Genomic DNA, 24,687 nt, shown 5'->3' with positions numbered 1-24,687 from the left:
ATGCGAGTCTTGTGGCCCTGGGGAGACAAAAGTTGATGTTCAGCCCTACTAAGGCAACCAGGACATGAGGGGCCAAAATTCCAAAGGAAAAGGAAGCAGAGAGAAGTGAGACCAACACCCTCAGCTGCTTTTCTCTTCAAGTTTTTGGCAGATTATTAAATTGTTCCTGCTGAAAGGTAGAGAAGCTGAGTAGAAATCAGTCGCCAAGAGGCCAAAACCTTGATGCAGACTTCTTGGATATCTCATGATACTGCAGTGAAAAAAATGTGGTTCAAAGCCTGCCAGAGGAGCCTAGTTATTAATCCAGTTGAAACCCATGAAGTACAGTCAGCCCTCCCTAATGGTTGGTTCTGCGTCTATGGATTACACCAATTTAGGACTGAAAATATTCAGGGGAGAAAAAAAGATGATTGTTTGTATTGTACTGACTTTTTTTCTTGTCATTGTTTCCTAAACAAAGGCTGTAACAACTAACGACATACCATTTACATTGCATTAGGAATTATAAGTAATCTAGAGATGATTATATATATAAGAGGATATATGTGGGTTATATGAAAACACTATACCATTTTACAAAAGGGACTTGAGCATCTGTGGATTTTGGTATTTTCTTGGGACCCTAGAACCAATTCTCCGTGGTTACTAAGGGCTGATTGTACTATATTTCAGGAGTATGGGCAAGCCAGAAATTAGATAAAGCCTTGTAAGTCTAAAATTCAATTTCAAACCAGCTCAATTTCTGATTGGATTAAAGGATCTGCCTCAAGAAGACAAAGAAAATTCTTTTTGAAATTACATAAAATAATTCAGAAATTTTAGATGATTTTTCATAGTGTTTAGGATTTAATAAACAGTACCAGGCATACCAACAAACAAAACCAAGAGAGAGGAAAAAAATTAAAATTACAATATCTGATTTAACTGTGTCAGATATGTGATTATTAGGAGATTACACAGCTGGAGAGCAGATTTGTTATGTAGAATATAGGTCAGTAAAAAAATGTTCAAGCTGAGGCAGAGAGGAAGGACTTCTATGCAACAAACTATGAAATGTTTTTGTGGGAAAGTAAAAAGAACATAAAAAAGAAAAATAAACACAAGAAAATAAATAAATAATTTTCATGAATTAGAAAACTCCATATTACAAAAACAGCAATTTTCCCTAAATTGAACTTTTGATTCAATAAAGTCTAAATGAGAATCACTAAAAGTTTGTATTTTTGTGTGTGGAAATTGAGAAGCTGATATTTTAAAATGTATGCAGAGATGCAGAAGATCAATAAGAGCCTTGTTTATCTCCAAGAACAAAGTTGGAGGATTTAAATGACCAGATTCGAAGCTGTGATATCAGTACAAAGGTACCGGGTAAGTGAGTATAACTGCTTTTGGGAAAATAGATCAATGGCAAGAAAGAAAGAAAAAAAAAGATAAGGAAAAAAAAAAAAAAAGAGAGAGAAACAAAAACATCCAGTGGGAAAAGAATGATTTTTGAACATTCATAAGGACAGCCATATTGACAAAAACGAATTTCAACCTTAGCTCACTCCATACACAAAAATTAGACGTAGGTGGGGTGTAGATCTACATGTGAAAGGTTAAATTAAAAAGCTTCTAGAGGATAACACAAGATAGTTTCTTCATTGCCTTCATGAGCTGGGCAAAGGTCCTTAACTAGGACACAAGAAGCATTAGTCATTAAGAAAATTTGATGAATTGAATCACATTAAAATGAAGAACTTCTGTTTATCACACTGACACCATAAAGGGGGTGAAAGTGCACGTCATAGAGTGAGAGTGACAAGGGACTCATGACAAATCACTAAGGAAGAGACAGACATCCAAATAGGAAAATGGGCAAAAATATTAAACAGGCACTCAGAAAAAGAAGCTATTTAATTGGCCAAGAAGCAGGTGCAAAGATGCTCAATGTCAACTGAATAAGGCACATGCAAATTAAAATTAATAGTGGAATAGCATCACTCAGCTGTCAGAATGACTAAGAGAAACAAAACTTACAGTACTAGTCAGTGTTACTAAGGATGAGAAGTTATCGGAATGGTCACTTTCCTACATTGTGGTGGGAGTGTAAATTAGTACTTTCATTTTTGACAAAGTGTGTGGGAGTATTTACTGAAGTTACATGTACACATACCCTTTGACTAGAAATTGCACTCTCGGTTTACACATTACTGAATTGCAGATACATGCAGTAAATGTCATGTGTAAAATATTCATAGCAGTACTATTCTGAAGAGCCCCAAATCTCCACGAAGAATAGAATGAAGAGTGTATCTATACAACGGGATGCCACGTAGCAATGAAAATGAATAAACGAATTCTTACTACACACAAACTGAATGAATATCATGAATCAAGTATTGAGAGAAAAATGCAGTTACAATAAAAAGCACAGACTCTGTGATTCCATTCATATAAAGTTCAACTAGAGGCAAACTTAATCTGTAGTGAGAACAGTCAGGTTGGTTGTGATCCTTGGGGAGTAGAGGGAGGTAGCTGGGGGGACTCAAGGGGAGTTTTGGGGTGCTGATAATGCGTCATTTCCTATTTGTAGGGTGGTTACATAAGTCTGTTCATTTTGTGAAAATGAACCAAGCCTGACAGTTAGAATCAGAAGTGTTAAATTTCAATAAAAATGCTCATTTAAAAACACTAAAAATTCTATAGGACAAATCTATGTAACAACTGAAAAGCATTATTCTTGTCATATACTTTTTACCATGCTGGATCTTGAGTGAGAATTCAATTCTAGTATGGTAACACCTTTTTGCAAGGTAAAGAGCATAAGATGCTTTCTTAAGTGTCTTCTATGATGCAACTAATAACATGTCAGAAAAACATGCCTTATAAAACAATACTTACGATTCTTTTGCATTTATATTTTGATTTGGCTCTTTGTTACATATAAATACAAAAACTAGATAAGATAAATTTCCTTTAAAGGGAAACTTGTTTGAACAAGGGGATCAATTTGTTAAAATTGTTTTCATTATGTTTCTGTATTTTATTATATAATAAAATAATAATAAGGAAATTACTTGTTTATAATTTCATAACATATCAGTGCTCAAAGCACGCAGTCTCACTTTATTTTTCTTTTTATTCAAAAATATTGATGCGATTCACTGTTCTTTCATCCCCCACAATCACCCTGTAACGTGGAATTGGAATGAATGACTCCTTTTGAAAGGCGAAAAAACCGTGATGCAGGGACGTTAACCTACTATTCCAAAATTACACTTCTAGTGCAGTGCAGACCTAGGGCCAGATGCACATGTTGTGACATTGATTAAGGTCTGTTTTTTCTACTAAGTTCACCTTCGCCTCCACTACCTTGATTTTGGTGAAGAAAACTTAGGATCGTCAATTTCTAGTCAACTCTGGCAGAGCCAGAAGAGGGGTAAAAAGGAAAACTGTGTAATAGGACAAAGCTGAGCTGAAATGACTGGAGATCTGTACTCAGGCAGGGTTGGGTCTACAACCAAACTATAAGGCAAGAAATAGAAAAAAGGTAATCACCCCACCATAGTCTTATTGAATTTTTTTAAAACACAGAAAATGAGAAATAGGTAGAACGAGATACTGACAATGTCGTCTCAAGATGGCACATCTATTTCTTAAAAGGCTTCATTGTTTCATAAAACCAAAACTTAAAATCTCCTAATCTCTCTCTACTTCCCTCCTAAAATCCAGTTTTTCTGAGATATTACTAGCAGGGCTGCCTTGTGAAAATGTTGGTTTTCTGAGGAGCACAAGAAGGAGAAAGATTATATGAAGGAAGCCTCAACTCTGAACAGAAGCTCAAGCTCGCAATCAAAGACCTCTCAGATGCTCAACTGCATGACCCCTGTGGCTATTCTCGAAGAGCCTTGACTTACTGTCTTTGCACAGATCCAAACTCCTAATTCCCCATCTATCCATTTCAGAGCTCCCTGCCTACCCTTTAAAACGGATGGAAAATCACGTGATTGTAAATCACATTCTCCTTTGCATTCGATGACTTGGTGACCACAAGATAAACTGGTTGGGATGTTTTGGGTTCATTGCTGAGATACTTTGGATTCATTCCGCATGGGAGCAAAAAGTACTTTGACTAGTTAGGCCTCCCTTTCCCTCTCTCCTGATCCAATTGGTCATTTCTTTTTTTTTTTTCTGATTTTTAGTTCTTATTGTCACCCATTTGCCCCAGAGACCGGAACTAATCTATTGTCCTGTCTCTAATACCTATCATTTTCCCATTAGTTTCCATCTCAGGGATTGAAATTTTTCTCCGGAACCCATGATCTTTCCCTCCTACATATTCTTTCTCACTTCTGTCCTCTTTCCACCTCTCTGAAGAGCCTCAGGGGTGAGGACTGTATGCACAGTCATGTAGCTGTTGCTGGGTTCTGACCTCATAAGTGGACCCAGAGATGACTTCCATTGGAATCCTCTGCCAGAGTCCTGCTATAATTTTGTCATCTTCCATAAAGTTTGGGGGTAGATGGTTTTACCTTTGGTGCAACAGATGGTTTGTGTCATGAAGGACCCAGGCCATTTCTATTCTTTTTTCTCTGTGATCTTTGACCAGTTGCCTTTTTCTCTTCATACTTGTCACCTCACAGTCATAAGATGCCTGATGTAGCTCCAGATGACATATTCTTATTCCAGCTGTCCAAGCAGGAAGGAAGAAACAGACACAAAAGGCATTTTCCTAAGTTGGGTTTTGGTTCAAAAAGTGAAGGTCCTTTTTGTTTCATTGTGGAGAACTAAGACATGTTCTCATTTCTTGTTAACCACTGGTGAAGGAGATTAGGATTTCCATGGCTGGTTCTGGCCAATCAGGATCTATCCTGACTTTAGGACGGGCCTAGTTCCTGGGGATGAAAGGACTTCTCTTTAACATTCGGAATACAGAATTGGGAGGGAAGAGCTATGAGGTAAACATGGAACCATTAAACCAATCTAAAGTTGGGCTTTGCACTCAGGAACTCTGCTCCTAGAAGGTAGGTTCAACTCTCCATGTTCTTATTTGCCCTTGGCTACTTCCCACTGTTAAGTACAAGATAAACACTGAATGCAGACATGCATCATGCATGAATGAATGGACACATGCGTGAGTCAATGCATGGGTGTATGAGTGATTGCATGAATGCCTTTCTCCCTTGCTTTTGTCAGACTTACCAGAACCCTCCTGTTTATTCCCCTCTATGGAGTTTCACTGAGTTACTTTGAGTTTCATTGTCACATCTGCTCATGTATTTTATCATTCTGCCTTCTTTATTTATAATCGCAAACTCTTTCGCTTCCAGAAAGCCTGTCTCTCGTGTTCTTTTTTCTTAGGCAGGCTTCCCCTCATCGAGGTCTTTCCCTTTCTTCACTGCTGCTTCTCCTCATCAAGGTCTTTCCCTTTCTTCACTGCTGCTTCTCCTCATCAAGGTCTTTCCCTTTCTTCACTGCTGCTTTCCCTCATCAAGGTCTTTCCCTTTCTTCACTGCTGCTCCCCCTCAGCAGTGTTCTCCTAGCTGCTCTGCCTGCCACTAGTTTAATGCTTATTTTTAAAAGTCATGTTTATTAAAGTATAACTTAAGTATAGTAAAATACACTTATTGACGTGTATAGTTGGATGAGCTTTGACAAACAGCTGTGAAATCATCACTGCAAACTTGATACAGATCATCTTCACCACCACCAAAGCCCCTCTTTGTTCCCTCCAGCTTCTTGGCAGTCAATCCTCTCCTACTGCCATTGGCACTTGAGGACCACTAATCTGATATCTGTTCCCATATCTTTGCCTTTTCCATAATGTCATGTAAATGAAATAATACAGTAAGGAGCCTTTCAATTCTACCTTCTTTCACCCAGCAGAATGCAGTGAGACTCATCAATGTTGTAACATGTATCAGTAACTGGTTTTTTAAATTACGTAGTATTCCATTGTATGGATATACCACAACTTGTGTATTCATTCGCCAGCTGATGGACATCTGTATCATTTCTAGTTTTTGGCTATTATACATAATGGTGCTACGAACATTTACCAACAAGTCTTTGTGTTGACATATTTTTATTTCTCTTGGGTACCTATCTAAGAGTGGAATAGCTGGGTCATGTGGTAAGTCTATGTTTGCCTTTTTAAGAAGAGGTCAAGCTGTTTGCAAACTGAATATTCCATTTTCTATTTCCATCAGAAAATTTGGGGGTTCCAGTTTTTCTACATTCTTTTCACCACTTGTATATGTCTGTCTTTTTATTTCAGCTGTTGTACTGGATATGATGTATTTCATTGCAGTTTTATTTTGTATTTTCCCAGTGATTCTGATCATCTTTTTACGTTCTTGCATATCCTCTTTGGTGAAATGTCTGTTCAAATCTCTTGCCCGTTTTTAAATTGGGCTATTTGTCTTCTAATTATGAGCTGCAAGAATTACTTACACATTCTGAACACAATTCTTGTATCAAAGATGTGATTTAAAAATATGTTCTTTCAATGTGTGGCATGTCCTTCTAAATTCTTTTCTCTCTCTCTCTCTCTTTTTTCAGAAATAGGGTCTTGCTCTGTTTTCCAGGCTGGAGAGCAGTGGTACGATCATAGCTCACTGCAGCCTCGACCTTCTGGGTTCACGTGATCCTCCTCCCTCAGCTTCCTGAGGACGTAGGACTATAATAAGGCACCACCATACCCAGTGAAAAATTTTTAATTTGAAAATAATTTATTTGAAATAAAGTATAACAAAGATTTATTTGTACATTTCACCAAGAGTTGGTTGCATTTTCAACTCCTTTTCCCTAAAACTAAATGGCTTTAATGTAGGTATTTTCTTTTTAATTTAATTTAATTTAATGAAGTTCCAGGATACATGTGTGGGACACATAGGTTTGTTACATAGGTAAACATGTGCCATGGTGGTTTGCTGCACCTATCAACCCATCACCTAAGTATTAAGCCTCACATGCATTAGCTATTTATCTTGATGTTCTTCCTCCCTCTGCCCCCACAACAGGCCCCACTGTGTGCTGTTCCCCTCCCTGTTTCCATGTGTTCTCCATTGTTCAGTTCCCACTTACAAGTGAGAACATGCAGTGTTAATGTCTGTTCTTCTGTTAGTTTGTTGAGGATAATGGCTTCCAGCTCCATCCATGTCCCTGCAAAGGACATGATCTTGTTCCTTTTTATGGCTGCATAGTATTCCATGGTGTATATGTACTGCATTTTCTTTATTCAGTCTATCATCGATGGGCATTTGATACTTCATTAATTTTTCAACTTCTTGTAGAGATGGGATCTCACTGTGTTAACCAGGCTGGTCTTGAACTCCTGGCCTCAAGTGATCCTCCAGCCTTGGTCTCCCAAAGCACTGAGATTACAGGCATGAACCATTGTTCAGACCCCTTCTATTTCCTTGTGGTGTCTTCTGAAAAGGAAAAGTTTAAAGTTTCGATGGGAAGATAAGGTGCTGGCTGGGTATTTCTCCCTCTCTTTCCACTTGAGTGGCAGTTCTAGCCAGGACTGCATCTACCCTGTGGTTCCAATCCACGGGCCCTATTAACTAGATTGCTTCCCTTTTCTTCTCCAGTCTCAGGCTGGAGTGACTCCTTTATGCTCATCTCTAGGCAGTCTAGTCTTTCCTTTGAATGTCCACTTCTTCCAGCAATTCTGCAATTCTGACTGATATAATATTGCTGCCAGATATAACATCTTAAAACACCTGTTAGTGTCTCTCTTTAGATATTCATCATATCTAAATATATTTATAAGCCTCTAAAGGCCCTTAGTAATCTAACTCTAGATCAACTGTTACATTGTTCTTTTGCACACCTTCTCCTACCATGAAATACTCTTACCTTTAGTGTAATGCATAGCCCACATAAACTTGCTCTCCTCTTCTAGACTGTGGTTTAGTTCCAAGAGGGCAGGAGTCATCTGCAACTCCTGTTTTTTACCTTCAGATAGCAGTTCCACACATATATGATTTGCATCATACAACAGGAGCCTACTGCTCACCAGAAGGGAATGTTTAGTGATAACGATGTAAGAAATGTCAAGGTATGTCCAAGTGAAGAAAAGGCCATTTGTAGACTCAACCTTGTTGGCCAGTGGCTCATCCACCAGAAGGAGTTTAGGACAGTCCTTCTATTGTCAGAGCACAGGTTGCTGCTGTGGACAGAAATATCTGCAGAGCTTGTATGCTCAGAGCAAAGTGTGGCATGTGATGTCAATACCATATGAAGTTTCTTTGCTATTCTTGCTTCATCTACCTTCTTCCCCCATCCTCTGCCCATGGACCCCTACACATATACACACATAAACACACACATGCATGCATACACAGTTTTTCTCTTCTCTGCCTAGAAATTGCTATTTACTTGCTATGGTCTGAATGCTTGTGTCCCTTCAAAATTCAGGTGTTGAAATCCTAAGTCTCAAGGTGATGGTATTAGGAGGCAGGGCCTTTGGGAAGAGATTCGGTATATTAGGCTGTTCTTGTGTTGCTATAAAAAAATACCTGCGGCTGGGTAATTCATAAAGAAAAGAGGTTTAATTGGCTTATGGTTCTGCAGATGCCAGGAAGCATGGTGCTGGCATCTGCCCAGCTTCTGGTGAGGCCTCAAAGAGCTTTTATTCATGGTGGAAGATGAAGTGGGAGCAGCATGTCACCTCATGAGAGCAGGAGCAAAAGAGAGAGGAGGGAGGTGCCACACACTTTCAAACAACCTGATATTGTGTGAACTCAGTCATCACCAAAGGGATGGGGCTAAGTCATTTATAAGGATCCACTCCCACGATGCAAACATCTTTCACCAGGCTCCACTTCCAACATCAGGGATCACATTTCAACATGAGATTTGGAGGAAACAGATATCCAAACTATATCACCAAGAAATGAAGGAAGAGCTCTTAAGTTAGGGCTCTTAAAAGAGATCCCAGAGAGAGCCTTGCTTCTTCGACCATGTGAAGACACAGCAAGAAGGCACCCTCTATGAACCGGGAAATAGACCCTCACCAGACAAACATGCTGGTGCCTTGATCTTGGACTTCCCAACCTCCAGAATCATGAGAAATAAGTTTCTGGGGTTTAAAACTTACCCAGTTTGTGGTCTTTTGCTATAGCATCCTGGACTAAGATGTTACTCCTGAAAATTCAGACCACTATGTTCTTCTCTCTGAGAAGGTCCCACTAAGCACAATTAATAGTTCCTTCTGGGTTCCTGTGAGAATGTGGGCATATTCCTTATAGGCACTTAGCACACTGAATGTAATTAGCTGTGTGTCTGTCTCCCCCACTAGACAGACAGTTTGTTCTTTTAGGGGTGAGACCACGTCGCATACCTTTTCATCTTCAGAGTTGGCACAGAAGGATCTTAGCACATATTTGCTGAGTGAATGCAATCCCTTTCAGTCTGATGTATTTTCATGCAGAGATGTGGTGGAAAAAAATGTTTAAAACCTGAACTTGGTTCTGTGCTGATTATTATCTAATTTCTGTAGAAATGTGAGGTGAACCAGGTCATAATAGCCCATTTCAATGTATCTTTTGGACAAGGGAAACAATTTCCCAACCATTTGCAGCTTGTTCTATTGTTTCCATTAGTCATACAAACCTTCCCTCACCCTTCAACATAGGCACGTCAAGATAGCTGCCCTCCAAATTTTATTTTGAGCAAATGTCTTATTTTTAGAGCTTTATGCAATCATGTAAAATCCTTTAATTTAGAAATTCTGGCTAATCTGGGCACACTGCCTAGTAGCCATTCTCTGCAAGGAGCAGTAAAAAACTAAAAATAAATTCTACATTCTAGAAAACTCCTCTCCATAGCTAAAATAAATATAATTTTGAATAACATTTTCAGACTTATCTTTCTACACTCCTACTTCACTGCTTCCTTGAGTTCTCTGTTACCCATTGCAATGCCTACCAAAGTTTCTTGATGTTCAACTAAATCTTCATGCTCATAAATTATCACTTGATATTCATCTCTTAGAGGATATAGAACAGGAGTCACAGTTTGCTAGCCTAGTGGCGTTCAGTATTCCTGTTAGTTGGAGTTCTTGCAACAGTTGTCTACACAGCAGGGAGTGAATCCACATTGGCTCCCATGAAATTTACCCTGGCTTCCAAGCTCTATGCCAGCATATCTTGTAACATCTCCAGAGGTATAACTCCTTCTAGGATCCACTTAAGGATTATAAGAGTTACCATACTCCTATAATTCTTCTTTAGGGAAATCTCAAAACAGGGTACCCTAATTGGGTCCACTTGTAGTCTTTCCCAGTGCAGATGTGAGTTACCCATCAGGGTCATTTTTATGCTAATGAATGTCACCCAGGAGCACAGCTAACATCATATCAGGTACCAGGAGAACACAGCTATCAAAGGATGAATTCTAACATAGAAGGTGAGAAGGTTGAGTTGGTTAACACTTTGCCCACATCCATATCAGGTAAAAAACAAATTTAGCACAGCATTCAAGGGCATCCACAGCCACAGGTCCAGGAGGCTTTCTGGGTTTATTCACTCTCCCCCCTCATCTTAAGTATCAGTTACATCTAATGTCTCAACCCTATCTGGAAACACATGGCTCAAATGTCTTACCTCAAAGGTTTTCCTACTTATAAAGTTTCCTCCCCTGCCATTTTCACTCTCTCTCCTTTTCAACTCATATTTCCTTCTGAAGCTCCTAACCATATGTGACCCACTTCTGTTAAATGTTCTCTGAAATGACTCCCTAGACACATTTAGTCATTCTCATACATCTGCCCCCAGTGACCTTTATTTACACCATTATTTTAAATGAAAAGAGACAGGAGGAAAGAAACTAGATGCTGTCACCTTGAATTTTAGTGAATTTTTCTTTATCTTTGAATCCCATACGTAGCAGAGTTGTGGGCATGTGGTCAGTACCCTACAAATACTGTTGAGAATGTCTTGGAATCATATGGATCCCAATAACTCCTAGAAAATCTATGAACCATTTTAAAGGTAAAACAGCCCTTGTTCACAATGTTTCATAAAGGTTTACAGTAATAGCCAGTACTTCTGGAGCCGCAGTTTATATTTTCTTGGTTAATCCTCGGCATACCCCTGTGAGATATGCACTGTTATAGTCTCCATTCAACCGATGAGGAAACTTAGGTTCAGAGATGTTGAGTCATTTGTCCATGATCACACAGCTGTCAGAGGTGGAGCTGGGATTCCAACCCAGGGAGGCCGTCTACAGAGCCTAGCTCACACATCTCTGTTCCATCCTTCTTAAATCTTGTAGAATGCAGTGGGGGAGAAGGGCAAGCTGCGGGCCATGGGGATTCTTTATTCTGATTATCTGAAAAGACCAACGAGTTTAGACTGCTCACTGGGCTTCCCTTCTCCCCATTGTCCATGGAGAACAATGTCAAGGTCAGCTTTAAATTTCACCATGCGTGGCCTCATTGGAACAACTGATGAGTAGAATAGTCCATTTATTGTCTTATTTGAGAACTCCATAGAGATTAGTTTAATAACATTAGTAAAATACACTTCAACATTTTGACTTTTTGCCTCAAAGTTCATTGTAACAATTTGAGTCGCTGTGATGGGAGTTTAATATTTTTAGGCAGCATACTGAAAAGTGCTTCCGTACACAAAGAAGCCAAGACAGAATTGAAGCTTACAGCGCCAGGGAGATAGTTTGCCTAGTGTTAATATTTGTGTCATTGGGTTTGTAACTTTACATATGATCACAAATGTTATGTTACATATTAACATAAACATTCTCAATATTCAAATCTATCTGTGTTTCATTTGCATGGTGTAAGAGCAATACCATCTGTTACTTAAAGAGGTTGCCCAACAGTCTTTAATTCAAAATAGAAATGTGTGAGATTTTATCCTTTACTTCGACACCTTGTAATCATACAAGTTATATTTTATCCAAGTTTATATCCATCAAGTTTTCTCCAAGTTTATATCCATCAGGTACATTAAAATAAAAATATTTTAATTACCTCTTGAAATAATTTGTCCAAGTCAGTAAGTGGCATGAATTACATAACTGAGGCCATAACAAGGATACACAAACATGGCAGAATCACACAGATTGTTTGTCTACACAAACAAGATGGTAGAATCCATCCTGTTACTGAGACTTTTCCAGAAAAGCCTATTATTTTTGGAAGCAGATGCAGTTTAATCTTATTTGAATGGTATTTTTGATATAATGTGCCTGGAAAGTAGGAAATGAAATTGTCTGTGTCCATTCATTTGTTCATTTGTTCAGGCATGTATACAGCCTTTTCTAGTGAGCTTTATTCTGTAGAATAGACCATGATGGTACTTTCTTCATTGCTACAGTCTTGGCTTGCAGTGCTTTTTTCTTGCTGGCCTAAAACCCATCTCTAAACCTAAGGAAATTTATTTTCTAACACCTTGAGATAGTAATATGCTGGGTGTGGTGGAGATAAGATCATCACTTAAATAAAAGCTAACACTGAGACTTTCTCTTTCCTGGCCATCTGAACATCAGGCGATACCTGACTCCAACCTAAAATAATCAACTCCGGAGTTATACTTAATGCCTCTGGCAGGCCTGCTTATTGCCAGAGAGTTTTGGGCCTAGGAATAAAGGCAACAAGTGCTGGCCATTTCTGGAGGTGGGAAGCAAATGGAAACTCATAATTTTCAGATGGCTCTGCATCTTTGGGGTAAGAACTGGATGTTTGGGTGTTTTAGAGACTATATTTACTTGTCCATCTATAGCTCCCTACCCTCCATCTCCCTTTCTCTCTCTTTCTTCCTCTCACCCCTCCCATCTATTATTTATCTCATTTTAGGTCATTCTTAACATTGCTGTAGAAAAAGTAAACCTTCTGGTGTGTTTTAATTCTGGATCCCTCAGGGTGACCTTTGGTCTTTGAGAACTGTGGTCTATGCTGGTGCTGAGCGTGGCCATGCAGCTGTGGAGACAGGGAGGGACAGAGGGGTGTAAATGCACTTCATCATCATGGCACTCCATCTCGCGACTCCTGGCATGTCACAGTGTGTACTGCGGTCCCACAGACTCAACTGAGCTTTTATAAATAATTTGCATTTTCATTTAGTTGCAGTTTAAACTATAATATATGGAGGTTTAAAGAAAAATCAAGTTACCACTGGGGTGTTTCGCTCTGTTTGCAAATAAACCTCTCCTCTTACATAGAGGAATATAAAAACTTAACCCAATAATATGATATACAGAAAAAACTGTAGCCAATATGTTTGGGTTACATTAAATAAAAAAGTGTGCTGATTACACTTTTACTATTTTTCTTGTGGTTTTATTATAAAGTAAGTAATCCCCTATCTCAAATAATACCTTATTTTTATAGCCTCCTTTCCCAGGGCTGTCAAAGAGCTTAATTCCAGGAATGAATCTCGTCATTCTCACAGGACTCACCTGGGGAAAATGTATATTTAGGCCTTTTAATCTCCATGTCTCAAAGCATAAAACTAGTGATGCCATAGATTAGCTCCTCCCTTCCCCCAAATGCAACACGCACTGTACATGCATGCATTGTACTCTAAAGGAGCATCACATGCATGTAGAATGTGCAGGGAATACAGGGAATGAAAACGCATCTCCCTGAGCTGTAGATGGTTCAGGTAAGAGTTTATGCAAAATACGTGTATGGACTGGTGTGTATTTCCATGTATGCTGGGTGGAGTTGCTCATGGACTCTTAAGAGTTGAAGTGGAACAAACAGGTCTCCCAGCTCTCCTGCTCTGTTAAACAAGAGAAAGATGCTTGTGATGCCTCAGCTCGACTGTAATGAGGTCACCCTACTATCACTGCCGTTTCATCTCAGTGTTGATTCAGAACACTTCCAGTTAAGTCCAACGCCCAAATCATCCTCACAAATTCCGTTAAGCCACAGCTCCCTCATCTTACTCTACACCCCCTCAGAGGTTTATTCTCACTCCACCCACTCTTAATTTCCCGCGGTCCTCCCAGATCTTCGGTTCCTCCATTTGCTTTCAGTCCATCTGGATCCACCTGGCTTTACTTCCCTCTTTATCCAGTCCGGCATCCTTCGTTGCCAGGGTTTGTCAGTTCTCACTGGTAATCCCCCTCCCTCCTTGTCTACTTGTCATTCAGAGCTGGCAAAATTCCACCTGGGAACCCATGCATCATTGGCCTTCTCCACTCTCAAGCCTGGGGGTGAGCCTAGCTGGAGAAAATCACTGAGATCCTTCAGCCAGTCCCCACCAGGAAGCTCCTGCGGCTGTTCCAAGCTCTTGCCTCTCTCCCATGCTTTGCCTCACTGGCCTCCTGTCTCACAGCAGATTGTCCGGCCTCAGCTTCCTGCCTCAAATGCCCAGATGAATGCATCTGTACCCAGACCCATCTTTCATTCCTGCTCCTCATTTCCTCTCTCTCTTGCCGATCCCATCAGCCACGATCTGACCTGCTCTCTCTCCTGCTTCCTCCAGACCTTGTTCCCTCAACCCTCTCCCCTCTCTGCAGTATCTTCATCTCTCTCTCTCTCTACTGGGCCTTCCCCTTAGCATAGAAGCACACTTAGTGTTTCCCCTGTGTACAAATAAACACAGCAATGAATTTTAGAAAATGTTTCCATTCAACACGCTTTTCTTGACGTTCTCAATTCCACTGATTGTCACTTCCCCCCACTCCAGGCACTCTCTCCCAGGGCCACATCCAGCATATAACCTGGAATTCTTCCTTCTCTGCCAGCTTATACCCAGGGATCCCTCTCACTGCCCATATATTGTGTTATCCTTTGTCATCATTCTGTGTGCCTACTACACCTGTTCTTTGATCTCTCAGAGGCTCTGATTGCTCCATTTCCTTGTTGCCTTCATTCCTATTGCTTAGTGGCCTGGATCTCATGGCTCATGCCTTGAAGCCATGAAGCTCATGGCTTCAGCCTCTGTCTTTCTGCATCTTCTTTCCCATTCTCATTTTTCCACCACACTCACTGGTAGACTCCATCCCTGGATTAATACAACCATCCACCTTTCCTACACCTGAACTACTGGTGAAGCACACATACCATGAGAGTTATTGTCCTATGCAGCTATAACCTTCAGCTTGAAATGGGAGCTCAGCTATATGCCACTCTCCTTCCACAGATCCCATAATACCTTCCTCTTCCATTCCCCTAAATCATTGTTTCTCTACAGTCTTCAAATCCCCCTTGGAACTATCTCTTCTCTTTCTTTTAGGGGGTGACAGGTCTTCTTAATACTCCAATTAATGAAAACTAACTCAAAGTAACACCTTCAGAAATCTGTCCCAAGCACTGGTTACAGGTGGACCTACTCTCAGAGCCCTGAAATTTCCATGGAGAAGCTGATACCCACTTCTCACAGCTAATGTTCCCACATGGACTCCAGTTCCTATCCCCTACTTGCATCCTTCAGGGTCATGCCTTATTAATCACCTCATTATCTTTCATTTCTAGTGGCTTTTGTTCTATTGCCTCTTCCCTCAAGCACATATAATAACCATGTTTAAATCTCCATCCACAAACCAAATTAAAAATAAGAACAAAGCACAAAATTCATCCTTGATCTTGTATCTTTCTACACTGTCCACCTCCTCTTTTGCTTCCATCACAGGCAAACTTTTGGAATTAATTAATGCTTTCCTTCATCTCATAAACCTTCTGGGGACCTTGTTTCTGTTCCAGCACACCACCCAAACTATCTTTAAATTACTGGAACTTTCCTATTCTCGTGCACATTTGTTTCATGTTCTTCAATTTCTACAGGTGCTGTGTTGGGAGAAATTCTCTCCTAGATTTCTATGATAGTTTACTCCAGGTTATCTATCTCCTCCTCCCAGCATTTCTTCTCATGCTCCTCAACAGGTTTCTCTTCCTCTGCTTTTCTTTTAAAGTGTTTCTCAATCCAAGAGCCCTATCAGAATCCTGCAAAACCTACCTCTACGTTCTCCTTGATGTGTTTCCTAAATGAATCCCTTAACGAATTGAACTCTCTTCCTTAGAGATACTTAACACTATGGAAATTTACCATCCTGATCATCATTTGTTCTTTGTATACTTTTCTTATCTGGCCCATGAGTTCCTCATGAGCAGGGTCATAGCCGAATGTCTGGTTGTGGCTTACAGGGAAGACAGCCAGTCAGTACTTGTTTAATGTAACCCGGTTGAGCTGTTATCTTTTCTCTCTGTTGTCTATTTATATTATATATCAGCTGTCCTTACAGAAGACCTGTCCTGCCTTTGTTCCTTTCCTTGACTCTCATTTTAGGTCTTAGCAAATTTTACAAACTTCTTTGAACCACAAGGATTCTCAACACTATTTCTTACTTGAATTTATATTCATCTTCTTTCATTATTTTTTTTTACACAAGTGTTCTCACATCTGACTTTACCAGAGAATTTCCTGTTTGGCTACCTCTTGAGATACTTCCCCATTTTCTTCCCAGTTGGGATTGTGCTATGAACAAGGACCCTTCCCTCTCCAGACTTGTTTCATGCTCAAATCTTAGAATTCCACCAATCTTTGCTCTAAGCATTTAGAGTTCTGCCTCCTCAAAAGGCAGTCACCCACCTGACAATACCCAGCTTACCCATGGTTGGCTGTGGAGGCTCTAGGGTAACCTGCTCCTTTTATCTCCAGGGCCCCTGTCACTTCCTCCTTGGTTAGAATAGATCCAGAGAAGCAGCTCTGCCTCGCTTCCTCTTTGGACTGAAGTTGATTTCTAGCAGCTGTCCCTTTGGGCTCCCTGCACCCGGGCCCCTCCCTCTGCAGTCACCTAACCTCTCTGGCAGCATCTGTGCTGTTTGATCCATGCCTGGAAAACATCAGAGCTTCCTCCATCTGGATGGGTGGTCTCTAGCATTGTCCTACCCTCCCTCCCTCCTTTAATCTTCAACCAAACTCTCTGCACATTCCTCCATCACGGTCACACATTTCACTTCAGGTGTACATGGCTTTGACTGGCTTAGCTATTGATCCTATTTCTTTTGAACACAGCATTTCCTAGACCTTGGTGTTCTAGGCCCATTAAAAACCTGCTTCCTTATATCCTGGTGAGGGCAAATAATGGTGTTTACCCTCCTGCATTAAAATCCAACATGCATTTTCTTTGTTAACTATATTTTATCTCTACCCATTTGGTACATGAACATGATCACTCATTTTGCGCTCCTTCAAGTTATTCCTGACAGTAAATTACTTGACACCAGTAGTATTTTCTCTGTAAACTTTCCCAATATTTATTTGATACTACACATTTTGCAGAACAAAGGCTTGATTATTTTTATTCTTTATTTTTTAATTTTGACTTTTAAAGTTCCTTCTTTTCTATTTATTATTCTACTGTTTTGTACAACCAAGTTAATTATTACTATTAACTATTAAAAAAAAAAACTTTTAAATTCAAGGGTACAAGTGCAGGTTTGTTACATAGGTCAACTTGTGTCTTAGGGGTTGTCGTTCAGATTATCTCATCACCCAGGTATTAAGCCTACTACTCAACAGTTATTTTTCCTGATCCTCTCCCTCCTCCCACCTTCCAAACTCCAAAAGGTCCCAGTGTGTGTTGTTCCTTTCTGTGTGTCCACGTGTTCTCATCGCTTAACTCCCACTTATACGTGAGAACTTGTGGTATTTGGTTTTCCATTCCTGTGTTAGTTTGCTAAGGATAATGGCCTCCAGCTCCATCCACGTCCCTGCAAAAGACATGATCTTGTTCTCTTTTATGGCTGCATAGTATTCCATGGTGTATATTGTTTCTGTTCCAGCACACCACCCAAACTATCTTTAAATTACTGGGACTTTCCTATTCTTGTGCACATCTGTTTCATGTTCTTCAATTTCTACAGGTGCTGTGTTGGGAGAAATTCTCTCCTAGATTTCCTTACCCATATTTTCTTTATCCGGTCTATCATTGATGGACATTTAGGTTGATTCCATGTCTTTGCTATTGTGAATAGTGCTGCGTAACTTAGTTCAGCCATTGTGGAAGACAGTGTGACATTTCCTCAAAGGCTTAAAAACAGAAATACCATTCAACCTAGCAATCCCATTACTGGGTAAATACCCGAAGAGAGAACATTATTTTTATTACTGTTATTATTTGACCATTTTGGGAAGTTATCGTCATGATTTATACATGATTTTCAGGAACCCATATTTCAGTACAATAATTGATGATGCAGAAAATTAAAACCCGTCCTGAGGATAATAGCAATAATAGTATGAGTAGCAACAGCACGAGCAATAGTAGTAGTTATTCTATTAAATGTCCAATACATATTTATTAAGCACCTATTATGTGCCAAGCACCCTGCTATATGCAGGGGAGAAAACAGTGGAATATATTAAAACTGTCCCTGACCCGGCAGAGTCTGCTGTCTCCTGAGGAGCACACATATTCACATGAATAAAAATGAAAGTTAGACCTATGGTACAGGCATGGCAGAGGCTATTGGTCACCTCCCACTAACCCAGTCCCTCTGTAGATTATTAGTGGTAGAACCTCTGAGGTAGCCGGACTCATGGCTGCTCAGCCAGAGACAGAGGCCATATCTCCCTCTTAACTGAGAGGGAGCGTTCTATTAATAAGCACTTCTACTGCACTCCCTGACTGCTAGCCACTGTCCTAAGTCCTTTAAGGGTACTAGCTTGTCTTATCCTCTTGAGAACACTTTGAAGTAGACAGATGAGGAAACAAAGGAGCAGAGAGGTTGAATATTTAAAGTCACACACCTCTTTTTTTTAGAAACGAAGTCTCACTCTGTTGCTCAGGCTGGAGTGCAGTGGCATAATCTCGGCTCACCATCACCTCCATCTCCTGGGTTCAAGAAATTCTCCAGCCTCAGCCTCCCAAGTATTTGGGACTATAGGTGCGCCCCACCACGCCTGGCTAATTTTTGTATTTTTAGTAGAGACAACATTTCATCATGATGACCAGGCTGGTCTCAAACTCCTGACCTCAAATGATCCACCTGTCTTGGCCTCTCAAAGTGCTGGGATTATAGGTGTGCGCCACTGTGCCTGGCCTAAAGTCACACACCTCTTAAGGGAAGAAGCTAGGGTACAAATCCAGTCAGTCCAGCTTCAGAGTCAAGGCTTTTAACCATGGTACCAGACTCCCCGTGTCTATGTATAGGCATAGATTTTTCAATATATGTTTGTGTGTGTGTACATACAACTTATATGTGTAAACACAAACCTGCAGACTATGTGTGTGTACAGCGGTAACACCGGTCCTTTAATTAATTAATTTATTTATTTATTTTTCGAGACAGGATCTTGCTCTGTCTCCCAGGCTGGAGTGCAGTGGTGCTATCTCGACTCAATGCAACCTCTGCCTCCAGGGTTCAAGCAATTCTCATGCTTCAGTGTCCTGAGTATCTGGGACTACAACCATGCACCACCACACCTGGCGTTTGCTCACTCTATCTCTCTCTCTTTCTCTCTCTCTCTCTCTCTATATATATAGATAGATAGTATTTTAATAGAGATGGGACTTCTCTATTGCTCAGCCTGGTCTTGAACTCCTGAGCTCAGGCAAGCCACCCACCTCAGCCTCCTAAAGTGCTAGGATTATAGGCATGAGCCACCATGCCTGGCAGTCCTTCAATTTAATACTGCAAATTTAACCTTGCTTCACTGTACGGCATCAGCTATATGGACATCTGCACGGATTGTGGACACCATTTGATCCGAAGTACAGATAGTTCTCCCCGTGGCTATTCAACTATACGTGCCCCCAATGTTCAAAGGACATTTGGAAACTCATCTGATATCTCCAAGTGCTGCTGCAAACGAGACCCTGACGCTGCTTTAGGCACTTGAGTAAAGTCAAAATCTAAGTACAACTATAACTATGACAGTTTTAGAGAGATTCTTGGCTTACTGCTGTTGAGCCACTTACACAATTCTGCAGAGAATAAATGCAAAGAGGAGAACAACCTCTTTCCTGCCACCTGACCCTCATTTGGTGGTCAGCCGTGTGGAGCTGGACGTCACTGTCAGCTTCAGTGGAGTCCAACTGCTTGACAGATAAGTGGGAGCATATGGCACGTGCAAGATAAGAGCCCAGCAGCCTGAAATAAATGGGAACAACAATGCTCTTCTAAGTGGTCTTCCGAGAAAAGCCCTGTTATCATCGGCATTGTTCACACTTAGTAACAACTTTCCTTGAATGAGGTTTTCAACATGTTTGTTCCTTTCAGTCTGAATTATCTGCCAGGGAAGAAACTCTTTCTGAAGTCCATCAACAGTTGTGAGAGTGGGTTGAGGCTCTCAATGCAGTTTCCGGCTGTTGTCAACACAGCAGGAAGGGGCAAGGATAAAGGGTGATTAGGAGCCTGTGCCTGGGTAGGTCCTGCCAGAGCCAGCCCAACCCAGCCCAGCCCAGCCCTGCCCAGTAGGTCACGCGAGCGCCATCAGCCAAGGCTTTCGGAACAAACTATGGCAAGATTTTCAGCTTTTCAGAGATGTGCCAGGACTAATGCAATGTTACTGGGGAGAAATTAAGAGTGTATCTGACGTGTGATTCCCAACTTCATTTTCTGCCTACTTGCTTTAAAGAGCCAGTATACAAAAGGCCACTCAGCCATGGAGAAAGACCCTGAAAGTTCTATGAGATATTCTGATCTTAGTATATTGGGTTCTTAATCTGAACCATATTGAAAATTCCACCATGTAGTTTGAGCTTTGCAAAGTCAATTTTTTTTTTTTTTTTTTTTTTTTTGAGATGGAGTCTCGCTCTGTCTCCCAGGCTGGGATGCAGTGGCATGATCTCGGCTCACTGCAATGTCCATCTCCTGGGCTCAAGTGATTCTCCTGCCTCAGCCTCCTGAGTAGCTGGGATTATAGGCACCTGCAATGACGCCCGGCTATTTTTTGTATTTTTAGTCGACACGGGGTTTACCCATGTTGGCCAGCCTGGTCACAGACTCCTGACCTCAAGCAGTCTGCCCGCCTCGCCCTCCAAAGTGCTGGGATTATTTACAGGCGTGAACCACCATGCCCAGCCCCATCATAAGTTTTCTGTAACTCCCCGGGTGGCCAGTGCATCCGGTACAGTCATGCTCAATAAACAAGAGTTAAAGTGAATGGAAGATGCTAAATGCCACCGCCGATTGTCATCTACTGATGTATGTTTGAGAGCAATCTTACAGTGATTCCCACAGCTGTACTGAAGACATATAAAGAGATAGTTTGAGGGATTAATTCTAAATATTGGGAATGGAAAGAGAGAAAAGCTCTGAGAAAACGTCTTCATTTTGGTGATCAGGAGAAGACATATAAAGTATCATGACTTGCATTTTTAAGTTGTTTTATTATTATTATTATTTTTACTTTCATTTGCTCATTTACCCATTTACTGATCCATAGGCTTTGGAGTCAGACCCCGGGCTGTATCCTTCCTACTGTGCACCTGGGGTGTGCCATTGGGCAAGTTTCTGGTGTCTCTAAGCCTCAATATCCTACCAAATGTAAAACTAATTCATTCAGTCAAGAGATGCTTTGAAGCACCTCCTAGGTTTCAGGTGTGGAAGAGAGTGAACAAGAGAGACATGGGCCCTACTTTTGTGGAGCAACTGAACATGAAAATATCAAATGAGAATATAGGTTTGAAGAAATGTGGAACGCTGCACACAGACCCAACAAGATGGAAAAAATGAAAGGGTCCATAAGAATGATAAGGACTAGTTAAAATTTCAAAATGAGAGACTAGAGAGAGAAGAAATGTTTGAGGATAAAAGGTTGATGATTTTTCAGATATTTGGAAAGACAAAGGCCTCAGGTCCAGAGGGGACATTTGTCCCCTCTGGATCTGGGGATATTTGTATTATGGTGACATTATAGAATGACAGAGAGGATAAAAATAACTTAAAAGCAGCCCTAGAGAAATGGCAGACATCAAAAGGAATAATAATCAGATCAACAGAAGTTTCAACAACAATGGATACGCAAAGACGATAAAATTCTAAGAGGAAATAACTTTGCCAAGCTACACTATCTTTGAAAAACAAGGTTGAACACATTTTCATATACTAAGATGTAAGGACTCTCACCTTGGAAAAAAATCCTCATGAAAGGAATTTCTAAAGGACATACTTTGGGGAAAAAGGACATAAATACAGAAGAAATATCTCAAACCTCAGATATGATCAAGAGTGTGAGCAAAGAAAAATTGGTAGCCACATAGATAAATCCAAACATACTTTGACTGAATAAACCAATAGCACATTAATAACAAATTATAGGATAGAAAACATTGTGGAACTAAAAACCTAACTAATGAAATAATGGTAATAGTTTAGGTGAGAGGAAGATGGCCTGTACTACAGGATGGACAAGGAGGGAAGGACATCAGAAAACATGTCAGCCCAAGTATTAATAAAACCTGGGAACTGGAGATGAAGGTAAAGAAGAGAGAGGATTCAGGGGTGCTCAAAGTTCTTTTCTAGGGCAAATTAACTTCTCAAGACCTCAGGTTCCATATCGGAATAATGAATGGATTGCACGATATGACACAGAATTATTTTTATTCTGCTATATTAAGTGTTCAGTATGTGCCAGCAATGATTACTTCTGCAATACTGAGAGGGTGTTTTGTTTGTTCCCCATGGGTGAGACAAAGATGACCTGAACACGTTCTAAGCACTGAATAAGCTTAAAATGTGGTGAGAGAAATACACACACTAGTAAGTCCATTTCAAGCCAGAGTGTGGTCCACATGCCATCAGGGAAGAGCAAACGTTGTTTTGAAAAGCAAAGGAGGAGGAGATGATCCTGCAGTGAAATCTGGGCAAGATTTTCTGAAAAGGTCAAACAGGGCCCTGAAGATTCTTCAGGATTTAAAAATATATAGTTCTTATCTTAATGGTAATATATACCTGTAGGAAATCTGAAAAATTAAAACAGTAAAAAAAAGAATGAAATTACTCCCAAATCCTATTATCCAGAAATAATCACAGACAACAGGCTACTAGGCATCTCATCGGACTTTTCAAACTCTGATTTTCTGTTTCCATGAAATACCTTAACAGTGAATGTTGCATATAGCATCATAAAATGTGATGCCTTTATAACATTTTTAAAGCTCTAGAGGGTTCCATGGTATGAATGTGTCATAGCGTAGTGAACTGATCCTGGATGATCAGACACTAATTTTGCTCCTAATTGTTTACTTTTGCAGTGGTACTGACATGCGCTTTGCAATTTTACATACTTAGAAGAAAAATGAACAATCAGGATAGGGCGTCTCAGGCATAGAAATCAAGACAAATAGAGGTAGAATGTGCTCAAGAACATTGGTTCTTTCCAGTTTCACCGAAGTGAAAAGTTTGTGCATAGGAATGTGTAGGAGCTAGATAGGGGAATAGTAGATGAAACTAGACCCCATCGTGATGGGTTCTGAATGAATGATGTGTTTGGACATGATTAGGAAAGTAACTGGGAAGCTGATGATCAGGTGTGTAGTTGAGAAAGTTGTATGTAAATAAAAGCAATAGAGAGTGTATGTCAGTTAAAAATGCTTTCTGCTGCAAGTAATAGTAAACACTTTAAAACAGTAGCTAATAAAGAGTGTTTATATTTGTCGTATAACACAAATGGTGACAGCCAGCGGTTGTTGATGGGGTTCAGATGTTCACTGATATCTACAGAGGGCGCCAGGTCTTCCTGATGCTATTATCTGCCATGCTTAGAGCACACTATTGGCTTTGTGCTTCCTGGCCACAAGATGACTGGTGTAGCTTCAGGCATCATGGCCTCAAATCAGGGGTGTTGTTACGGCAAAGAAAAAAATTGCTTGTGCGCCTCTCATCTTTAATCAGTACCTTCGTTTGCCAGGGCTGCCATAACAAAGTACCACAAACTGGTGGCTTAAAACAGCAGAAGTGTGTTCCCAAGGCTAGAAGTTGGAAAGCAAGGTTTTGGCAGGGCCATGCTCCTCTGAAGGCTCTAGGGAAGGATGCTTTCCTACATCTCTCCTAGCTTCAGGTGGTTGCTGCAATCCTTGGCATTCCTTGGCTTGTAGCTGCATCACTCCAATTTCTGCCTCTGTCTTCACATGGTCTTCTTCCCTGTGTGTTTCTTCTGTGTCTCTGTATGTTCAAATCTACATCTTCTTACTCTTACAAAGATACCAACCAGTGAAATTAGGGTCCATGGTAATCTAGTATGACTTCATCTTAGCTTGATTATATCTGCAGAGACGATATTTCCAAATAAGGTCACATTCGTAAGTGCCATGGATTAGGACTTGAACATATCGTTAGGGGGGTCATAATTCAATCCACTACAATTGGGGGCCAAAAATTCTTCTCACAGTTTCCTGGTAGGTGTTCCTTCACAGCTCATGGCCAGTTCTGAGTCACTACTCCTCCCTAGGCCTGGGGCATACCCACTTTCTATGGGTATTATGAGCTTTCTAGTTGATAATTGACAAAAATCAGAATTTAAACAAGGGAGAAAAGGAGGAGTAAAGGATGTTTGCTAAATGGGCTACAGGATCTGCCACATAGAGAGACAACTAAGAAACATATATTCCATATATATATGTTTATATATGGAATATTACATATATTACATAATATTCCATATATATGTTGGAATATATATACATGGAATATATATATTTCTAAGGTTGGTGCAAAGTGCAGTTTTGCCATTGTTTTTAATGGTACATATATAGTTGGACAAGACATAGGGACTGAAC

General features: G+C 40.4%; 1 protein-coding gene across 1 annotated transcript in view; it reads right to left on the bottom strand.

Annotated features, from left to right (window-relative positions):
* The window catches only part of ATP5PO (ATP synthase peripheral stalk subunit OSCP), a 1,173,690-nt gene extending 1,163,164 nt beyond the window's left edge, over nucleotides 1–10,526 (bottom strand). Inside the window, exon 1 of the mRNA XM_050784681.1 lies at nucleotides 10,523–10,526. The gene's annotated coding sequence lies outside the window, so the exon portion shown is untranslated. The remainder of the gene's footprint in view (nucleotides 1–10,522) is intronic.
* Nucleotides 10,527–24,687: the final 14,161 nt, after the last annotated feature.

Source organism: Macaca thibetana, chromosome 3, assembly GCF_024542745.1.
Source record: "Macaca thibetana thibetana isolate TM-01 chromosome 3, ASM2454274v1, whole genome shotgun sequence".
Classification (NCBI taxonomy): Eukaryota; Metazoa; Chordata; class Mammalia; order Primates; family Cercopithecidae; genus Macaca; species Macaca thibetana.
Note: the sequence above shows the minus strand (reverse complement) of the source record. Positions and strands in the feature narration are given on the sequence as shown.